Raw genomic sequence first — 19,149 nt, 5'->3', positions numbered from 1 at the left:
CTGAAGTTTACGCAATGTTTGCACTAAAACATGGCACAAGGAGCAACCCGAGAGCAGAAAGTGCTGTGGTGGTGAGTGGGACTGAAACCTATGCAGTTCCAGTCTGGTTCTTTAGAACATGAAATCTTTAGTCCTTTAGAAAATGAGCTCCAGACATTGTCTTAAGGGAAATCAGAAAGTTTCAAAGGGGACCCTAGGAGCTCGGTGTCCTCTGTGCAGTGCGGATGGTTAGAGGAGTACAACTCAGCAGCAGACCAGATAAAACAAATTTATCTGGCATTTTAAATGTACTCTGACAGTTATTTGTTGATAGGTTAGTCAGGCCAGAGTCAAATAACACTTTGACTCCATCCTTGTGAAGAAAGTACTGCAGAGATCTGCCTGTACACTTGTAGGAACATATGAGGAACATATCTGCTATCAGAGAGCACAGCAGCATGTCATTTTATTAGAAGTGTGCTATGCTGCTGAGTCAACCTTTATTGAGGTTTGTCACACTTTTTTGTGGATGTTGGCACTTTCTGCACCATAAACAAAAGAAAAATTCATGTTTTACAGAGCAAAGTTTGCTGTTGCAGGGTTAAAGATATCTTTGTAATCTAAACTGCAATCCATCTGGAGATCTGCAGCAAAGCTCACCAAAACCTAATAAAATAAACAGTGGATGGAAAGAGTTTATATTGGAAATTATATCAATAACAGCATTAGCAGAGCAGGCCACATGCAAGAGTGATGAGAATTCATCAGAAATTGTTCTGATGATCCTCAAATAACAAAGACTTATTCTTCTTTGTTTTTGTAACACATGCTATGGTGAATTTTCCAGTGTCCTTGAAGTCTGCCAAGAATGGGGAAAAGGAAAGGAAAATTAAGGAAAGAGAGTACTGCAAATATGGGATGACAGAGGGCAGAAAAATGTGGAATGAGCTTTGATGTGGAGCAGATGTACCCCTGCATTCCATAGCCAAAACCAATGCTGAGGTCGTTCTGAAAACAATGAGGGAAATGTCTCCTGTCTCCCCTTAGTTTTAACACAGAACTATTTCGGAAACTACAATGGGTAACAGAAACATTTCTAATAACTCCCCCAATCTTTTCGCATGGAGAGAAGGCAGCAAAAAGCAGGCAGAGAATTACACTCTCAGGCATGCAGCAATGCTTCTCTAAATTACTTCTGGATTCAGACACTTTACAAAGTGCCCTATGTTACCCTCAATCTAGGGCTATTTGCTCTGTCTCTTGGAGATAAAGCCAGAGAGACATACTTAATGTGTTGCATAACAGTGTTCAATTGACATAATATGCAAATAAGAAACTGTATCTATTTTTTAAGAGTTGAAATAGCAGAAAATATGACAAAAGCATAAGTAACAGCAAATTACAATATTAGTTCAAATATTTTCTCTTTTTCTAATAACACTAGATATGATCCTTTCAAGCTGTTAACAGCACTCAGAAAGGGATGGTGGGAGAGAGTGTAACAGATGATTTGATATCAGCACAGAATCCAAACCCATGTGGAAAGCTGGTTGATTTCTGTTGATTCGGTCTGGGCAGAGATTGGAGTACAGTTCTGGCCCTCCAAGAGATGAATGGTAGAAGCTACACTGACTCCAATAGAACTACTGTTTAACCCTTTGCATGGTTCTGCTTTATTAGAAACGTCTGTCATAGACACAAAGGGCTCTCAGAGAGATGAGAGGACTATACTTGTGGTTTTGCTTCTAGAAGTATATTGAAATGTGTGTGTGATACATATATCTGTGTGTGTGTGTTATAATAGATGGACTTTTTGTGTATGAGTGTGTGTACAAATACACATATATGTAAAGATATGAGGCCTTGAGATGTCTTTTACATGAGTCAGAATATTTTAAAACATCCAAAAATTGTTAGTAAGACATAAAAAGCCCCATTGAATTAGATAAATAGAAAAACTAAGACCCCAAACTATGCAGCAGCAATTTTTCAGACAGAAGTGACTTTTTCAGAGAATGAGTTGTGTATCATACATTACTCCTTTTTTGTCATTTATGTGGTTGAAAGTTAAAAGTGTTTGCAATCTTGTATACAAAAATGCTCTGTCCTTTCTCTAGCCTAGTCTGTTCAACAGGAATAAAATAAATGTTCCAGTAATACAGCAATTTTGTGTAAGTTTCCTGCATGATTTAATAATTTCTATTAGATGTGTTAAATAAGAGTTAAAATAAAAATCAAAACATAAGAGAACAATAAGGATGAGAATCGTTACTGAGAACACATACAAGCGTCAAAAATGCTACCTACAACATTTGGGGCTCCAGTACAACCTGCTGTTACTTTTCCATGCCAGCCCTGGTGCACAAGAAGCTACATAGGACAAGAGGTTTTACAAGCAGGACACATTGGCCAGGCCAGGCTCAAAGAAGGATGTTTGAAGAATCCAGTAGCCAAGAATGGAGAGTCGTGTGAGAAGGGCTACAAGTGCTCTTATATTAGGATACAACCCAAAGCACGCAGCACCTTTGGAAACTTCCTCTCATGGGCATGTTCTCCACTTTCATCTGAAACTCCTGCCAGTGGCTACAGTCAGGAAAAGAAGCATGAGTCCTTGCACTGACTACACTGTGGTTGTACCCAAGAGCCCCAGAAAACCAGCTCAGAGCAACTGATTCACCGAGGGCGTGAGCAGCTGGTGGGATTTTTTGCCCCTCGGCTATTACTAGCACCACCTCCTGGACACCAGGAAAGAAGCTGTGGGTGAATCTGCAGAGATACAGCTGAAAAGATCCTCATATCAATGGGAGATACCACACTGGGACAGTGGGCTGCAATAGGGATATACTCAGCAGACCTGTGGAAGGGGTCCCCACAGAAGCCGTGGAGCCACCTGTTTGGAAGAAGGCCTTAAGAAAACAGTTCCTTTTTGCTTCTGGACACACAGGTCTTGTTGGTCAAGTGCACTGAGAGCTTTCACAGCCTGCCCTGGCCAATACTCCCTGTACAGGAGCACATGGGGGAAGCAAGATTAGGCCTGAGAACATCAGTTAAGGATTAAGCTGAAATAAAACCTGCTCTATGGCAGTGAGCAAAGTTTGATGTTTTATTTCACACGTGCTGGGGTATGCACAGAAAGGGGTTCTTTGGAGTCCCCAGTGGCTGAATGAAATTGATTGAAGTGCAAAAAAAGTCAGGTATAAAAAAATGCCTGAAAACAAGGTAATTGCTTCCAGATGTTTTAAAATTGCCTTCAGGAATGAACAATCAAATCCTATAGGAGGAAGACACAATAACAGAGGCAGGAAGAGTCAGGAATATTTATGAACAACACTGTAGAGAGCACCTCTTCTTTCAGCAGTATAAAAGATCAGCCACCAGCTTCCAAAACATCTGTGTTTTGGATGGTGGCTTTCAGACTGGCAGTCAGTTAAGTGGAAGGGATTGACACGCTAATTACAAATGAACACAGCCATGACAATTGTTGCTGGCCACAAGTCTTTTAGGCCTTAATTAAACATGATAAGATACACAAAGCCTTGGTTTATCAAACTGTCAGCATGGCGCCGCTGCCTGTCACTCATCTTTGCATGTGGTCTTATAGTAAACAGAAAGGTAAACTTAGAGTCTTATTTCCCTTTTGACTGATTTAGTACACGAACTCTTTGGTCTCATTTCACTAAGATTTTCTCATTAAGTCAGTCTGCATATATATGTTTTTAAACTCTAGAAAAAAAGACATCTGCCTTGTACTTCAAACTGTTACAGACATGTCACTGCAGAGACCTGGATCTGATGCCTGCAAACTGTCCTTCACCTCCTGCCCTTTGAAGCAGATCCTAGGCTTAGGTACCACAGTGACTTGAGTCACATAGTCAGTGTAAAGAACTGAATTGCCCAACAATATGTATAAAAAAGCCCTACAAAGAGTTTAATTTGCTAAATAAGATTTTTCAGGGGCAGTGTCCCATCTCACAGCATACTCAAGCCTGAACCAAGTACCGTGTTAACATCCACTGTCCAAATGCAATTAAATAGAGCTGTTTTTCAAGAAAGCTGCACCCACATGAATGAGCTGTTTAAAACATAATCCATATTTGTACCAGCATGCACCATACAAACTTACATGCAGTATGTAAATAACTGAATGGAGTATTGAAGGAAATCAGAGAAAAGATACGGCCATAGGAAAAGTATCAAACATAGATTTGTTAATGACATTTACACAAACAGGCGGGGGTTTTGTGCTGTGTTTGTTGTTTGGGGTTTCTTTTAATGAACATCTGTATGTAAATATTCTTCAGCTCAAAAGCAGAAAACAGAGGGCAATATAGCTGAATGTGGTTTCCATACAGGGATCAATGTACCTAGAGCACAACTAGTTCTTCCATGCCAAAGTGGAGCTGGAGAGGTAATCTGTCTCCCTCTGGGAGTAGATGTTTGTAATTAAGACACCATTTCATCAGCCTGTAGCAAAAATAAAAGGTGCCTTGTTTTCTGTGGTTCCAACAGGCAGCTGAGGAAAGGATTAAAGAGATTAAACCAAGCTGAACTGCCAGAGTAATTGACGATGGACCATGCACTTGCACACCCTGGAGCTCAGCAGCAGATCCCTCTGTGGTGGGGGGAACTCCCTGAACACATGTGCACCAGTGAGGGGAAGGGATGCGTGATGACACACAACGTTTCCAGGCTCACAAACTCTTCATCCTCACGGAATTGTTCCCCTTTAGCATCACACCAAAGTTGTATGAGGCTGTTTCCTGGTACTGCACTCACACGTGTGCATGGTGCAGCCGCACCTCTGAAGATGCAGTACAGCAGATGTGCAGAAAGGAGAAGAACAGAGTAGAGGGGCTGTGCCAAGGGCTCCTTTCTTCCCTCACAGATCCAGCTCTCTACCATTCTGTACACTTCAGGGTCATTTCTTCTGATGCAGGCTATGTACAAGGTACTCCATGTCTGGGTTTCTAGTGTGCTGTTTCTCTAATAACAACATGAGTGACCAGCTATTGTGAACGATGAAGTTAAAATGTAAAGCCTGATTCCGACAGGCAGTTTTGTCCCAAAATGTCAGAAAGTTACTTGTTCCTCCACCTGCCAATTCTGTCTTTTCTCTGAGTGGGGGAAAAGAGCTTCTGAAATTTTTTGTAGCCTAGAATTATGGACTCACGTTGAATCAATAAGTAAAACTTCCAAGTGAGAGAAGCTCATGGTGTTACCTGATTTAGCAGAATAGCTGACATAAGGAAAAAACAAGAGGCCCCCAAAGATTAAGGGACACCAACTGCTCTAAAAGAGTTAGGGTTGATTCAAGGTTTTTTCCTACACCTCACCCTCTGGCAGTCTGTCAATACTCCTAAGACTAACCACAACAAAGTCAGCTCCATCATGATCTGCTTTCAGACATACTCAGGGATACTCCGATGGTCAACACCCTCGTGTCTTTCTATTCCACCCCCCCACACTTGTATTAACACAGCCTGTGACTGTCAGGTGTTTTCCAGCTAAGTTTCTGTTTTATCAAATAATCATGCCAGAAGCAACCACTTCAGCAGCCTTTGCCTCCCTGTTACGCTGCAGGCAATGTGCCTGGGATCCCTCCCTCCGGAGCCCAAGACTTTGACCTTCTCACATCAGCAGCCAGCATTAAAGTGTTTGTCTCTCTGCAGCAGTTGTGCAACAGGAGGAAAGAAGGTCTGAAAATATCCTGTAACTGAGCTTACTCCTGCTCTTTGATGAGTGATTTAATCTTTCTGACACAAATCCTCCGTCTCGCAAAGAAAACTTCAGCTTTTTTAAACAGCTCTAGCTAGACTGTTAAAAGAAGCTTTTGAAAGCAGAGAATGTGGATGCACAGCTGGACATCCCCTTAATTGTTTAGAGCTTATATCATGTGTCCTCTATGCTTGGACAGTCTCATGGCTTCGCAGGCACTTGGGAGAGCCAGGACTGATGGCAAGAGGAAGGGCAAAACTTAGTATTTCTACAATGCACATAAACACTTCATTTTCCCTGAATGAACAGCTCTCCTGACATCAATGGGAATGGAAATTAGAGCACAATCTTACATGTTTTCAGGACTCAGACCTTAAGCAAGCAATGGTTGTTCCACCTAGAAAGGAATTACCTGTGTTAGTCTTTTGAAGGCAGGCAAAGTAGAGCAATGGTTCATTACAAGATAAAGTTTTTGTGCAGTGAGACACAAGCCATTTTCAGCACAGAATTAACTGGGAAAGTGATAAAGATTTTTTTCGACTTAGGATTGACCACATTTCTACTCATCCTGCACAGCAAACATTTTGACAGGTTAATTGATGTGAAGATGACTGCATAAACAAGAGAATATTGATAAAAATAAGACATTCTCCATCCAAGAAGTGAAATTAATTCTTCCCCTTTAGAATAATTTCCTTGTCTCTCAAATGCAGAGGCCCCTGTGCATCAGTCCTATTAGTCCTTCTATTGTAATCTAATCTCTTTATTTTGCACTCCATATTCTCTCTCCTCTTCCACTGCCTGCTTCTCTTCCAGTCTCTGCAAGGGCTACAGTATACAAGAGTAGAAAGAATTCACACCAGCACTGATTGATCAAAAGGCTTTTTCACTATAAGCAACCTAAAAGAAGGACCACAGGAAAACATATATGCAAATAAAAAAAACCCCAAACCAAACCCAACAAACAAAACCCCCAAAAAACTCACATATATTTACTTCTGATAAGGGTTCTTCCACTGTTTGGAGTTTGAAGATTAGCACAGACTTTGGTGCCACAAGCATTTGGAAACTAAATTTTTCAAGGAACTTTCCTACTCTAGATCAGTGGCCTAATGTTTCCATAAAATACCTTATTACACAGTGTAGAGGAAGTACAAAAGACAACGAAGCATATAATATACGATTTAAATCTCCATTCTTTCAAATACCTACTATTTACTCATTGAGATGGTCCCAGTTAGTTTTCTGGGAGAGATGAGTAAGTGAAGAAGACTTTGCTTATCAAGTAAACGGAAGGGAAAGCAAAAAGGTCTGCCAGAAAATTCTTTTTCTCAGCCCTGCAATGAACACACAAACAATAAGGAAATTTGCTAAGGAAATACTAGACAGTATTTCCCAGGAAGACAGACAGCATGACACTGTCCAGTGCCTTCACCAGTCTTTGAAAACATTATAAAGACAGCAGAGCCTTTTCACAAGACAGCACAACAGGGTCACTTTTGCTTTAACCTAAGGGAATTGCTGCTCTTCTGATGACAGAAAATCAAGAGCGGAAGAGAATAACTCCAGCAAGCTCTCAAAGCCTCAAGCAAAGATGTCTGCTATCACTGCCCCAAATTTTTCATGAGATATAGCTGAGGACACCTGATGCCTCCTGCTACTTTGAGGTCGACAGCCATTAATCACCAGCAGCTGCATTTGGACCTGTTCTGATAGTTAATCTCCAAATTCCTTGAGAGGTCCATGCTGTCCAGTTAGTCCATTTTGAATTTCATCCCTTTTAGGTGAGTACAAGGCTTGCTTTTGCAGAAAAAGCTCTTATCTATAAACATTCTTTCCTTTTATGGATATTTTTTTCTGTCCCTCAGGTGCAGAATACACTGTGCATGGCTCCTGACAACCCTTTATTATACTCTAGGTTTATTCTGCTCTCCATAAGCTCCCGTGGCACTGGATATTGATCAGCTGTTTCCTGGTAACAGCTGCATTTTCTTATTTACATTAGGTGTGCCTAATGTGCCTAATACAGTTTGAAATGCCTCGTTTTCAGTGTACACAACATGAGAAACCAATAGCACAAATACAACGTTGTTAGCAGTTAGACTACAGCATCCAAAGCATGATTAAAGGATACCTCTAGGCTAGTTGGAAAAGACTGGGTTCATATACTAAGTCTTACATACTAAGGAAAACTGTCACTGGAAGCCTAATTATGCATCTCCTATGCATTTGTCACAGCCAGAACCTTATCTCTAGGTTACAGTTAAGACATTAAATTAAGAGGTTTAGTGACTTCTAGACCAGCAGTATTCAACTGATAACCCTATGCGGTGTTTGCAACCTCATGAGGGGCTCCTTGGGAAGTGGCATACTCCAGGCTGCCCTCCATCCCAGGAGGAGCTTGAGACCAGGCTGCCTTTCCCAGCAGCTATCCTGGCAATGACTGTGAGTACTGAGTCAAGCAAGCCTAGATTGTTACTGCTTTTCCTGCTCCTACATGGTTTAAAATATATGTCTTTAAAAGGGATACTGGAAGTTTCTTCACCCAGCTGACACCAGTTACTCACTCTTAAGTGAGTGAGTTAAACATTCACATTGGCATTAACACCAACATTCTAATCTGCTTATTTATCAGTATGCCTCTTTAAAAGTAAGCAAATAATTATTTCCAAGGGTGTATTGCAGTCATTTACGTACAAGGTGTGGTAATGCAACCAGAGAGAGCTCATATGGACCAGAGACAGGAGCTGTCTGGAAGCCACACTAAGCCTCAGGAGAGTAACTAGGTTACACAGCAAGCCTATGCTTACCAGCAAGGGTGCCTTTGCTTCTGCTCAGGTGCCAGGGCAAATAGCCCTGGCAAGAACCTCACACACATCTGACTCATTTGCTTCAGTGAGGTTTCTGGGCTTGCTTAGTGAGTTTTGCCATTTGTCTGCTGTTCTTGCTGGCTATCTGGCAGAGAAGAACCTAAATAGCTCTGAATGCAAGTTGTCTCCTCTAAATGTCTTTCTCATTGTCCTTTCTGGAGAGGACTGAGATAACTGAACTAGCACATTAAGTTCATGATACTGCCCAGAATAGCTGGAGTTTGTAGGTGGGAAAGCAGTCCTGGCTTCGTTAGCCTTCTCTCTGAATATATAGCCAAGTGAATAGCTTAGAACAAAGCCCAGGGAGTTGGAGCCCTGCCCTACAGAAGGCCATGTGCAAACACATATTCTAGGAGCGAAGCTATGGACAAGTATGGAAACCTTCTATTACAGGTTTTCTTACCAGGATACCAGCTTTAGATAGCCATGATATCCTGGACAGCTTGGACCACCTTAGCTTCAGTTGTCAGAAATGGGACATCAGGGTGAGGCACTTCTTGTGGAAGGCCTGGATACAGCCCATCCCATGGAAGGGAAGGGCCAAGGACTTTAAAGGAGCCTGAATTTCCCCATGTTTTCACCCCTACCTTGTGCATCTAAGTATGTTACTGATGACAGGGCAGTTTTAGAATGTAGACTAACTGAGAAATGTGAGTAACTGAAACCTAATACAATCCTGGCTTCTCAACGGACACCACTCAGCAGTAAGAGCACCTCAGCTCCTCTAAGAACATAGAAAAGGTACATTAATGAATCCCCAAATTAATTAAAAGTAACAGAATGGAAATGAGGAATAAATTATTTTACAGCATTACCACAACCTGGGATTTAAGATAAGGTACAAATATTACCAAGTAAGACAAACTCACACTGTCTCAAAATCTGGCTTGTGACCAGTGACTGCAGTTATCTGGGAAAATAGTAATTGCTGTTAACATCTGACACATGTTCCTTCTCTGAGCTTTCTACTCAATACATTTTTTTTTAAGAGATGAAACAAATTTTGTCAGCTAAACTCTGGTGCTACAGAGCCACTCACCTGCCACAGAGTGCTTTGACCCAGGGCATCCTTTGGGGACCATTTTGAAGTAGAACCATTTTGTCTGTCCAGCTCTCTCCTTCCGCTATATCATCTCTGTAGGAGGTGGAGTGTCATGGCTGTTTCTCTAGGCATCCCTCTGCAGGGGTTTAATTTCAGAGCTCTGCGTGATCACTGAGGAATTTCCCCCACCATTACCGTACAAGGATTAATAGCAGTCAAAGGATATTCAAAGTCAGTGGTGAATCTGTGGCCTTTGGAAACCACTTAGCACAGAGAGGGTCCAGAAAAAGTGGGAGAGATTTCATATTTTCGTTTTTGTATGCTGCACTGCGTACGTCTTTATATCAGAGCGAGATCATTACAGTGCAAAGTGAAGGAAGCCGGTCAACTTGCCTCCCTATCACCAGTAAAAGACAATAGCACAGCATCCAGTCTGTGCATGCTGTAGAAATTATGTCTATCTATGTCCTTGGCAATTCCTCTTACCGATTCAGGAACAACAGTCTTCCATAACACTGTGAAGAAGGACCTCAGGGCAAAAACGCATTTGCTAGCGTGAACGAGAGTGGCATAAGAGTATAAAAAGGCATTTGCTTGGAGGAGAAGAGTGCTCTGTGGGTAGTGGGACAGAGGTGACAACTTCAGGTGCTGTGGCTGACACTGTCACATAGAGCTGTCCCAGCTTAAGCACATCGCTCTGGGTCCATCTTCTCACCCCAGCAGTCAAGGTTCTCTGCACTGCTTTGTTTATGCTCTTGAAACATTTACTTGACCTTCCTGGCAGTAGCTCTGGTCAGGCTGAGGTTGAATGTTTAAAGCAACTGAGATTGAATGGTTAAAGTGATGAGCTGTACGTGGCTGAAGGGAGTTTCTACCTCCTCACAGCTGCATGCAATTTTCCCCTCCTTGTGGTCAGCCAGATGCTGTCAGTACCTACCACAGTCCTCATCGGTCTTAAACAAGCGTCTGAAGGTCTGGTAGGAAGAGGTTAAGAAAAAAAGAGTCTGAAATCCTCCCAGCTACACATCTATTTCTGCACACGTACAGTTCCTGGCACGGCAGCGACCCTGATCTAATTTGGCATCCCTATGGCAATACCTTTTAAATGCCATTACTTTAAAAATAATGATGTTTAATGAACAAATGATCCCAGGCAAAATAGCATAGTAGATTTCATAAGCTAAGGGAAAACTTTAAGGGAACAAGCCAGACATGAATGTTTCTTCAGAGCAGAGGGTAAGTGGATTTTCTGGTCAAGCAGGCCTGCAAAATGACCCTACAGCAATGTCTTTCCAGGATTTCTGCTGGGGCCCCATGTGTCTGGTTTGCTTCTATTCATATGGGTTATCACAACTGCCCAACAAACGCACACCTCAAGAGGATTTGCCTTTTTATGATCATCACTTGAAATGCAGGACTCAGAAGAGAAGGAGATCCTGACCCTGAAAGGAAAGGAAAGGGCCACCCACTCTGCAAAGGGACAGCAATACAGTGACCTGAATACAGACCACTCCAGCCCCCAAATGAATCCTAACTGGGATTACTGCCCTCACACTGACTTTCTGAGCCCTTACATATGCCACTCTAAGCCATCATGCAAAATGGTTTAGCCTCTCTTAGCCTGTCAGTAGTCTTTAATGATAGTCTGAGAAGAAGATGCTGTCTATCCCAGTGGTGGTGGGATACCATTTTTACTTAAAAATTTTAGTGGTAATTTCTGTGATGAGAAAACCTGTCTAGACAGAAACAGATTAAAATCCTTTTCTTGTTTTACATTGTACACTGCAGTGATTATATGAAGATAACTTTGAACAAGTAGTCTCCTGAGACCATGATACCATGTTATCCAAATCCTGTCCTTAATCCACCCTGCAACTGCACAGAAACAATTCCAATCAGGCTAAATGCAGTGAAAGGATGCTTTTCATCTATACGTCATCACTTAGTCTTGCTATATTTTGCAGCTATTTAATGCTTTGCATACATTTTTTCAAAATGTTGGATGTGCTTATCCCTCTCTAGGCAGCTTTCCAGCCACTCTTCCCCAAGACTGTAGCATTGCATGGGGTTGTTGTAAGCCAAGTGCAGGACTTACATGTGCCTTAGTGGTGTAGGCCATTTCTGCTCAGATTATAGGTGCTTCATTCTGCTCTCTATCCCTGTCTTCCAGCTCAGGGCACTCTGTACCCCTGGGACAACTGGTCTTACTGCTAAAGATTGAGGCAAAGAAGGCATTGAGTACTTCTGGAGTTAAATCCAGTTTGTGGCCAAGGACACCAAGGGGTGTCCCCCAGGGCTCAGTATTGGGGCCAGTCCTGTTTAATACCTTTATTGATGACCTGACAAGGAGATCAAGTTCACCCTCAGTCATTTTGCAGATGACACCAAGTTGTATGGGAGTGTTCATCTGCTGGAGGGCAGGAAGGCTCTACAGAGGGATCTGGACAGGCTGGTTGGATGGGCTGAGGCCAATTGTGTGAGGGTCAACAAGATGAAGGGTGTGAGAGCCATGCACTTGGGTCACAACAACCGCAGGCACCATGCTACAGGCTGGGGACAGAGTGGCTGGAAAGTTGCCTGGTGGAAAAGAACCTTGGAATGCTGGTCGACGGTAGCTGAACAGTGTGTCCAGGTAGCCAAGAAGGCCAATGACATCCTGGATTGTATCACAAATAGTGTGGCCAGCAGGATAAGAGCAGTGATCATCCAACTGTACTCAGCACTGGTGAGGCTGCACCTGAAATCCTGTGTTCAGTTTTGGGCCCCTCAGGACAAGAAAGATGTTGAGGTGCTGGAGCATATCCAGAGAAGGGCAACAGAGCTGGTGAAGGGTCTGGAGCACAGGTCTTATGAGGAGCAGATGAGGGAGCTATGGTTGTTTAGTCTGGGGAAAAGGAGAGTCGGGGGGACTTTATAGCTCTCTGCAATTACCTGAAAGGAGGTTGCAGCCAGGTGGGGGTTGGTCTCTTCTCACAGGTTACAAGCAATAGGACAGGAGGAAATGGCCTCAAGTTGTGGCAAGGGATGTTTAGATTAGATATCAGGACAAATTTCTTCACTGAAAGGATGGTCAGACATTGCAACAGTGTGCCCAGGGAAGTGGTTGAGTCACCATCCCTAGAGGTATTTCAAAGATATGTAGATGTAGCACTTAGGGTTTAGTGGTGGACTTGGCAGTGCTGGAATAATAGTCAGTCTCGATGATTTTAAAGGTCTATTCCAACATAAATGATGTAATGATTCTATGTCATAAAGTGGAATGCTCTCTCAAAATTGTTTTTTCAAGGTTTTTTGCGAACTTCTCTTACACCAGCTCACTTTTGTGAATCATGATATCCAGTGACTGAGGCGCACATGGGATTTGCAGGTGCTTAATACAGAATTTCACCTGAACTGAAAGTTCCGAACATGTTTTGTGATTTATTTTTTTTCTGGCCACACCCTGGGAATAGTCACTGAACAAGGCTTCAAGATCTCAGGGCAGGGATGTCTTTCCTCAGGTGTATTTATTCCGAAGCTGGCACAACAAGGTTTTCAAGCATAATTTAATAATTACTTGTTACTAATAATTACCACCTGTGCACTAATAATTATGTAGGATAACTTTTACAATTGGTTAGTCCAAAAGGTGCTGTTAGTGCCAGGCACTCTGTTTACTCAGGGACTCTACCCAGCAGCACGGTGGAGCTCCCTGGTCACATGGCTGGCTGAAGCATGCTAGCTAGTCCTGCAGTTGGGGAGAAGCTATGTCAGAGCCTTCATCCCCTGCCAACAGCGAAAATTGGCTGCTGGAACAGGCTGGACCAGACTCAGTGGCAGCCAGCTATTCCCAGCTTCGCAGTGGCTCCACGGTTCCAAAAACCATCAAAATTAAATGCTGGTCTGACTGAGTTGCTTACACCAGAAATGCTAAATTACAGTGTAAAGCAAACCTCCAGAAGACTTGAACTTCTTAGAGGGTAATTTTACTCTGTCTCTGGCATTCTGTGCATGGTTCTCCCAATAAGACATCCCTGTTGGTTTTTGTTTGATTGAAGAGTACATGTAACCTCCAAATAAAATAAATATGCACATTCTTAGACGTACACACAAATTCTGGAATTTAATCTGTGCATGTGTGTTAGTATATTTACATATACACAACCACTATATGTAGCAATGTGTGACTGATACATGTTGCCTCCAGAAATCTGAGGTTGTCTTATTCAAGTTACAACTGAATTTTGGATTCCTGCCTGTGAAGCCCCGTTGCACACAAGAGGTATTACTGGCACTAATGTCTCCTTAGTTCAGGGGGCTTCAAATCTGAGGCAAGTGCTCTCAGCCCAAACTGTACCCGCTGGAAAGTGTTCCTGAGCCAGGCAAGTCTGGCAAACCTGAAGGTTGTGGCTCTGTCCTCATACAAACGTAAGCAGAAGTATTAAATCTTTATTAGCAAAACAGACTAAATAGGATAGATATGAAACCATGAAAAATTCATTATTTATTTTGATGCCAGGGTAGGAGTAAGGCACATCTCTCATTACTGCTAACCATTAGCCCTTAAGAACCTCTGTCCCGAATTTTCCGCATGTGCTCCTAGACTACAAATTAGGAGATCACCTACAGTGATGGTCAAGTGTCTTCTGTAAAATATTTACTCCAAGTTCAATCAATTATGAGCAACTAGAAGGTTTTAACATAACATTTGTAGCATTAAGCGAACACTCCAGCCCCAGTCCATAAAAGAGCTCAAAGTCTGTGCCACTGAGCTAAGATCTCTGGCCAGACAGATGAAAAGGTTTTTAACTTGTGTTGTGCCAAACAGCAGCTGTTTGGCAGACTCTGTGCTGGGGATGCAGCATTAAATCTCCTCCCATGCCCGGTTGCTTCCCCACTACCTGCAACCCCTGCAAATGCCCATGCACCTCCCTTCCCTGTGAGGCAAGGGGCTTTGGGGAGCTCTGGAGAAGAGCTTTGTGGAGAGCAAGTGAAAACAATAAACCTTTCTAATTCTTCCCAAGCTTTCTGTTGGTTTAACACTGGCTCCCAGTGTTCGTGTAAGGTGGGACAAGAGCAATGAAAACCTCCTGATTAAAAGCCAATTCTTCACCTGCTGTAATTGTCTGAGTTAGTCTCCTGGCTTTCACTGCTCCTTCATTTCCAATTATGAATAAAACAGGCCCTTCCTGTGTCTGCTCAGTATAGCTGCCATAAAAACAGTTTTATTATCATTCATCATAATTTACAAATAGGAAACAGAGTGCCTATTCCTAAAGGCGAGAAGCACAGAATAAAAAGGAGAGGGTTGAGAAGAGACATTTTGTGTCTTCGGAAATTTGTCTGAAGATGGTATAGAAGGATTCTCTCACCGCTAGGAGACTGGCATGTTAGAATGACATGAAGGAAGAGCTTGACTTGGCATAGGCTGGGCCCTGTGAGATTCCACCTTTGTGCTAACTCTGGGTCTATCTGAGAGACATTCGGCCCTGTGCCATGCATTGGAGTTGCAAGTGTCAAATTGTACTGTAGTCAAAATCATACAAACATCACCCCTGGATAGAAACCTTCCTAAGCTCCTATTAGCAAACAGGTGCATAGTGCTGGTGAAATAAACACTAAGACAAGCTCAAGCTGATACTTAAAAGGTGATATCCACTATATCCTTCTTGGAAAGAACTGCACTCCAATGGATGTAGCTCTAGCTGACACAGTGCAGCATAATAACTCTGCTTTGCTTTATTAGAAGGGAAACCCAGAAAAAAATCCTTGGAAAGTTAGGAAAAGCTCTATGAGCCCCACAGGCCAGGAGTTTAACTGTGATATGTGGTGATTTAAATATACTGCATTTAACTGCAATTGCAGATCATAAAAGGATGCCTGTGCAGCCTAATGCAGGTACAGCAATATATTCTAGCCAAGAGAAAATGTCCCAGAGTCTGTGCCCACCAGTCTGGGTGCTGTGGGTGTATGTTCTGCAGGTGGCATTTTGAGTGCATCTCCCTCTGTATTGCTCTGTGTGTTCACTTTGGTAAAACCTCTAATTTGTGCATGAAACGGCCATTTCCTTGAATGCCGTGAGGCACTCGTATCTAATTTTCTAATTTGTAGTTTCATATGCTTGTTTGCATGAGGAGCCATATCTGTGGGCAGACAGTGGAGCTCAACCGTGCAAGTACAGACTGCTATATATCTGGACTGTGGGATTTTAAAAGCACCAGGAAAATAACAAACCTCATGAAAAGGCTTCAAAAAATAGTGTAACCTTTAAATGGCAATATTACTAAGAGAAACAATAAAAGGAAGGAAATTGGGAGTCATTTAATTCAAGTGGATTCTCAAATATAATGTAATTAATTCAAAGTTAATTTCATTTAATGTTAATTTTAATTAGCTCACATCGGTTGCAGATATCCACAGAACTGATTTAACCTGTGAACTCCGTCTGTTTTTCCTGGTGGTCCTTTACACTAATTACAAAATCCCACCACACTGTAATGCTACCCATCTAATTGCTCCCTTTGGAAAGGAGCAGGGAGAGGATGAGCTATGCAGAATGGACACTGGTTGCTTACTTAATGTACAGCTACAAGGCCTATAGATTCTCTGCTGACAAAACAGCTCCAACATAAATGCAGCAGAGCCTACCCAGAGCTATAATTTTCTTAATGTTGGTCCATGCACAATTTTCTGTAAAAATGAAGATGTGAAAATACTTCCAGAAATACTGGGTGAAATTTAAAAGATCATTCACCACTGATCTCAGTTCTTTCATTTCTTGTACACTTATGACTGGCTGAAGTCTGCTTTTCACACTGGTTTGTGGTAAATTAATTGTAAGACTGTGAAATAGTCTCTACTGGAAAATTGCACTGAGGACTCATATAAACCAGACTAAGATGATTTTTTGAAGCCAGATTAGATTTTTCAAAGCTGATGTTCTCTGCATTGTGATGACTTTATACGAATGTAGTATTGCAGTTTAGCAGAGAGTGTTAGCAGAATTGAGACCTGGATGCTCTGAGTACCCTTAACACAACTCTCAAATGAAATGTGCAGCAAATTTAAACTAACCAACCACTATTTTCCCTCTCTTTCAAAGAGCTCCTTTTGCTGTAATAAGACTTCACAAAAACACACTTACACATGTCTGATGATTTAGTGACTGGGCCTAAAGGTCTCAAATAGGACCATTAAACTACACATGAACAAATATATGAATCATTTACATCCATGATGGGCTTTGTTATCTCTGCATCCAAGTGCTGCATTTTATAGTGCACTCATTTTTCAAAGGAAGGTGCCTATGGCAGACTTACATGGCTCTTAAAGGGAAGGCTTTGACATTTAAAAGATTTCCATTTCTTCCTAGACTGAAGTACAAGCCTGACAGACTCATGGGCTAAATTAATTCCTTAAGCCCTTTGCCAAGTGATAAAACTTATCTGAAGCAGAAAATGGAAATGTACAGTGTGCTTTACAAAGCTGATCAAAGACCCCTGAGAAAGTGCTGAAGCAATAAGAATGAATGATCTGCTCCCATGGGTAGGAAAAGTGGATGTTTTAATTGCATCAATTATTCACCACCAATTATTTGTGAGAAGTCTTTTATGTCTGGGTGATTGAGAGGCCTATCTCAAGTTAAAATCAGCTGAGTTTCCTATTATTTTTCCATGGACACTGAGTTAGCTGTAGGGATGTTTCAAATCAGAGATGGAGGAGCCTGCCGAAGTTTGGAGCTGGGAGGTACTATGTGACTTCTTCCCCACTGAAACTCAAAAGGAATTAACAGTGTGGTAGGAAACGGATCTTTACTGAGACAGTCTTTAAAAAAGGAAAAACAGACAATCTCCCAAAGAACACAATGTATTGTACAACCATGTACTATATTTTAATGTACTAGTATGTTATTATCCAGCAGAAGATAACACACAGAGAGGATGCTAACACAAGCCATTTCTTTTTGCTATTCTTGTAGTAAGGTGCAAAACATCTTTGTCACTGACTCATTCTTCAGTCTTTTCACATCCATTTCTACCTACTCATGATGTCATTTTAGGGACCTGTGTTTTTGTAAAACCATTAATTGCTGCTGAGGAAAAGCTGTGCCCATCTGGTTAACAGGAAGGGAGCTCATCTCTCCTCAGTGCTTCTCCACTCTGTGGGGATCCCTGTTTGTCTCACCTTGCACAAGCTTCCAGGTGTAGCACCTGTGCTGCTGGATGGCTTTAAACAGCTCAGGAAGGAAGTTTATAGTCCAGGCCATTGCATTTGTTGTGTCCCTCACAGATTTGAGGTTGAATTTCTCAGTTAGCACTAATGCACTTACATGTGTTGACATGAGGACAGAATTTGACCTGGGAAATGTCCAACTGTGCCACTTGAATGGATGAATGCGGGTGTCGATCAATTGGCCAGCTTGCTGATGCCGTCGGCCATGGATGATCCTGAGATATTTATTATGTGACACCTGGGAACAGTCCCTGCTTGATGGCTGCTGTGCCTGGCAGGGACTATCTGCAGCATTTCATATGAAGCTTAACTTTCCCATACCTTGGGAAACAGCTTGCACAGACCCAGTATCTCTAGAAAAGGCCAGATGTTCTTTTCCCCAGCTGTTTCCTGAACCTACTTATATATTCTGCAATGCAGCTGTCGGCCTGCGGTGGTTCCATGAGCAGCAGTTATCACACATAACCTGTGCCTGAATTTTCCATTCTTTGGATGTAAAAAGAAATCCTTGCTGAAAAATTATTAGATGGAGATGGTTAAAGAAATTCTAAAATTAGTTTCTAAATGCCGTTCTGCCATTGTATCAATCACTTAAGGTCCTTGTAATAGTCCATGTTTATTAGCATTTTATGCCTTATGATAAAAACAGAAGTACCCATTGGTTTGCTTGGGATCTCCTACATAGCCCAAACCCAAGAAGATCACTCTCAGCTTAATGACCAAAAATATCCCAGACTCATGCCCATGCTCCTGTGCACATTCACTCCTCAGGAAGGCAGAAACAGTTGCCTTTGATGATCTCATTAATTAGGTCTTAGGCAAATAAGCTATTGTGGCGCCTTGGCAAGGCCTGCATGTCATCTGAGCCATCGCATATGTGCTCTCTGCTTGCAGGAAGAACTGGAAAACAAATGGATTGGCCTGAATTTCCTATGCCTTCATGGGTTTCCCAGTGATCTGATTAGCATGTCTGAAAAGACACTGCTCTTCCCCTGGTCCACAACAATCTTGATCCAGCTCTCAGCTGAGGCAGGGTTCATCTAAAAACCACAGGTTCTGTTTGTCTAGGCTCTGCCACCCAGCTCTTTCCTGCATTCTCATCTAAAATCAAGATTTCTCCAGACACATCCTTGACCCTGGCACAGAAAACCCTGGCAGTCTGCTGGCTCCTAGGTTGTATGTGCTGAGAAATGAACCCCTTTCCTAACTATTAACAATGATAAATAAAAACTGTTTGGTCACACTGTCAACGTTAGAAACATGTTAGCCAAAGTGCCAGATGATAGCAATTTGTTCAAAAAGCCACCCAAATGGGATTGCTGAGTGCATCTC

The sequence above is a fragment of the Lepidothrix coronata genome, unplaced genomic scaffold, assembly GCF_001604755.1.
Source record: "Lepidothrix coronata isolate B3197 unplaced genomic scaffold, Lepidothrix_coronata-1.0 Scaffold40, whole genome shotgun sequence".
Lineage (NCBI taxonomy): Eukaryota > Metazoa > Chordata > Aves > Passeriformes > Pipridae > Lepidothrix > Lepidothrix coronata.
The sequence above is the reverse complement of the archived record's forward strand: the minus strand, read 5'-3'. Positions refer to the sequence as shown.